This window comes from Phalaenopsis equestris, unplaced genomic scaffold (assembly GCF_001263595.1).
Source record: "Phalaenopsis equestris unplaced genomic scaffold, ASM126359v1 Scaffold000002, whole genome shotgun sequence".
Taxonomy (NCBI): domain Eukaryota; kingdom Viridiplantae; phylum Streptophyta; class Magnoliopsida; order Asparagales; family Orchidaceae; genus Phalaenopsis; species Phalaenopsis equestris.
In genome coordinates, this window is record NW_018164444.1 from 54771467 (window position 1) to 54775147 (window position 3681).

Below are 3681 nucleotides of genomic sequence, written 5' to 3' on the forward strand. Positions count from 1 at the left end.
ACTAGTCACAAGGGATTATTTGGTTTTTATTCTCCTTTGTAGAAGTTTCACTTCAAGGGGTGCTTCTTTGAATGTTCGGGGCTTAGGGAGGCCAAAAGCGAGTTTCGTTCCTCTGTTGAAATGTGAGTATTGGCGAGTTCCAAAAACTCAGCTAACATCCTTGGGCGGTGCTAGCCAAATGCATAGTTGAATGGAACTTTCCTCAGTCCTTGAGCTAGCAAAACTTAGGTGACTATCGGTTCCAAATCTCATACTTCCAGCATCTTCTTCAGAAAGTGAAACAAAAACACATAGGGATTCTTTGTGCTTCTAGAAAGTTGCAACTATGTTTTCAAGCTTTTGTGGGGCTTCTATGTACTGGAAAACTACGCTATGAACATCATCTTGAACTTTTCAAAAGTGGTGATCACCCCCAATGGCAAGCTCTTGAACCATAAGAAGGCATACTCTTTTAAAGTCATGAAGAAAAGTTGACACATCAGTGCATCACTTATTCTCAATAGACACATAATAAATTCAAAAGAGGCGACACAGCCAGAAAGATCCAACCATCCTAAAAAGAATTTTATGGATGAAATCTTGAAGGCTTAGGAGCTTCAGATTAAAATATCCCCTTAGAGACCACATTCTTCAACAACAAGGCCATGGTGTTTTTGCAAGCCTTTGTCTGCTACAGTTCGACAAAGTCGAACCTTCACTATCAGAATAGTATGACTCATCCTCTTTATTTGAGGCCGGTGGGGGTTCTCCAAGTGTTGATGTCGAGATCATGCCATCAGTGTAGAGTGGATGCCACCTAAGGTTGCAACATCATCTCTTGAGCAAGTGTAGCTCTGATTATTTCCATCATGCACTCCTTGTGCTTATGGTTTTGTTGAGTTACAAATTCTCTATTGTAGTCCATATTGCTTCCAAATTCTCTAAGGATTGATTTTTCTCTTTGCACGACTCCTCATTTTGTTTGTGGTATAATCCACACTCACTATACCTTTTAAAATGTTGAACACAGATTTGTCCTTAAATCAAACGCGAGGAGTAGAGCATTTGGAAGGAGTGAGAAAAGGAAGAGAGAGAGAGAGAGAGAGAGAGAGAGAGAGAGAGAGAGAGAGAGAGAGAGAGAGAGAGAGAGAGAGAGAGAGAGAGAGAGAGAGAGAGAGAGAGAGAGAGAGAGAGAGAGAGAGAGAGAGGCAAATAGAGAGCTAAGCTGCTGAGTTAATTAAATGATGCGCTAGACAATGGAAATTAGATGGGTTTTCCAGTGGATGGAAAAATCCTAGAGATTATATCGTTATTTACATTGAATTACTATTTAAGTTTAAAACTCTTCATTTATAGGGGTTGAATTTCATAAAATGAATCATTTGGGCATATGTCATCCCAAGTCCTCTAGACATACATGATTCTTACTGGTCATCATCACTAAAGCCGGGTCTTAGAGAAATCATTTTCCGACTAACTTCCTTAGTGCATAGGGGAGACTTTCTTCAGTCGATGATTCTCATGCTCGGTCCAGTCATACTATGCTCATCTTACTCGGTCACTCTAACTCGTCTCATGAATGCTTGCATGACTCCTACTCAATCTTTTGATGCCCTGAGTTGACCATTACGTCGTACGCCTTTTGTCTGGTTTGTTTTAGAGGGCGGGGCAAGAGTCACTAGATCCTCATTAGCCCAAATACCCACTTTTCTGTTGTACCTGAGCCATCATTATTATTTTATTAGATTGTAAAAAAATAATTGTTAATGGGCAGGCATCATAATCTCTGAGATACTGAAGGTATTCTTGATTTATCATCTTCATTTCATCAAGTTATAGTTAGTGCAAACCAAGATAAAAGTGTTAGATTATGCGCACTTCTTGATCTCATTTAGCACTAGCTTTCATTTGGTTGAAATATTTTCTTTCTTTTTTAAATCTCTCTCTAATTTTTTTGAGAAGTTTGCATAAATATCACATAATTTTTATGAATTTATACATTTAATATCTAAGGTGTGATATAATATTCAAATCCTTAAATCACACAATAAATATCATTAATTTTAATATTTTTTAATGTAATATATATTTATTCTTATGTATTAATTATGATATAATTGAGATATTAAATTATTATATAAATAAATATTACAATTTAAATATAAGATATATTGATTTATAAAAAATTCATGATAAGTTATTTTTATTTTTTATTTTTTAATGTTTTTGCCACCATGAGATCAAATACGGCAAAGCATTTTTTAGCCTATAGGGTTGCAAATGAATCAAGCCAAGTTAAGCAAGATTGTGTTCAAGCTTGAGCTTATTTATAAAATTCGAGTTCGAGCCGAGCTCAAGCACCACTCGAGCTTTAGGGCCGTGTTCAGGCTTGAGCTTGTTTATAAAATTCGAGCTCAAGCTGAGCTTATTTTTAAACTAAATAAAACTTATTGAACAAAATAGTAAGTAATATAATTGAGCTATTTATGTTCCAATTAAATGAGTTTTATCAAGCCTATCAATGAGTTATTGAACTTACAAAAATAAAAGAGTTTTTGAGGTACTAAAAGAATAATTAAAATAAGCATATAAATGCATGAATTGTTCAAAAACTAAGCAAACAAGTCTTTATCTTGTTTTATATACTAGGAAAAAAATGTTAATTTAATTTATTATAAATTAATTTCAAATTGAGATTTAAATAAGTTTTCGCACTAGTTTTAATTTATGTTTTAACTGATCTTATGCCAACACATTAAATCGAGCTTTAATCGAGTTTATTAGCAAACTTATTTATAAACATTAAATGAAACGAGCTTGCTCGCGAGCATTAAATGATATTGTTCTTGAACATAAATGAATCATACAAGGAGTTCTTCAAACTTGTTCATTTAACAATCAAGTATTTATAAAAATATTCAGGTTTGTTTCATTAATTAATCAAATGAATATGGACGAGCCTTTTATTAAGCTGAGCAACAAATAACTTATCAAACATTGAGGAGTTGTTTGTTTTACTAAAAATGAGATGAAATGTAAATAACTTACAAAATATTATGATTACAATGTATTTAAAATACTCTTGAGTTGTTTGATTTACTATAAATTAAATTGTTTGGTTTGAAGCAAATTAAAAACAACATAATTTAAAATATATTTTTTGTCGGGCGGCAATAGTGGGATGGAGGGGCAGGTGGTCGGCTGTAGTTGAGTGGTGGGTGGCACGACAATTGGCCAATGGCTAGCGAAGGCGAGAGGAGTGTTGGGGTTTGAAGGGGCAAACTAGTGGTCGACACAACCAAGGCCTCTCGAGCGGCAATGGAGGGTGGCATCAAACTGTGACAGTAGCGACAATGTGGTACAACAAACTACAGATGGCCGGCAATAGAGGCGAAAGGTTTGCTATTGACAGTAGTGACAGGCGGCTAGCGACTAGAGCCTAACAGGACATGACTTGCTTATATCATTTTATATGAATAATTTAATTCAAATTTTGTCAAATAAGCCAAATTCTCACTCAAAATAAATTATGATATTAACTTTAAATTCATTCTAATTATATATTTTGTTTAAATTTCTATAAATTAAATACATAATTTTTAAATGCAGCACAAATCCACTCAAAAAACATCCCTCACTAGTCACCCTGCATTGCGAAAAATTATTCCATGCGGATCGGCGTCCGCACGCAAGCTTGCGTCA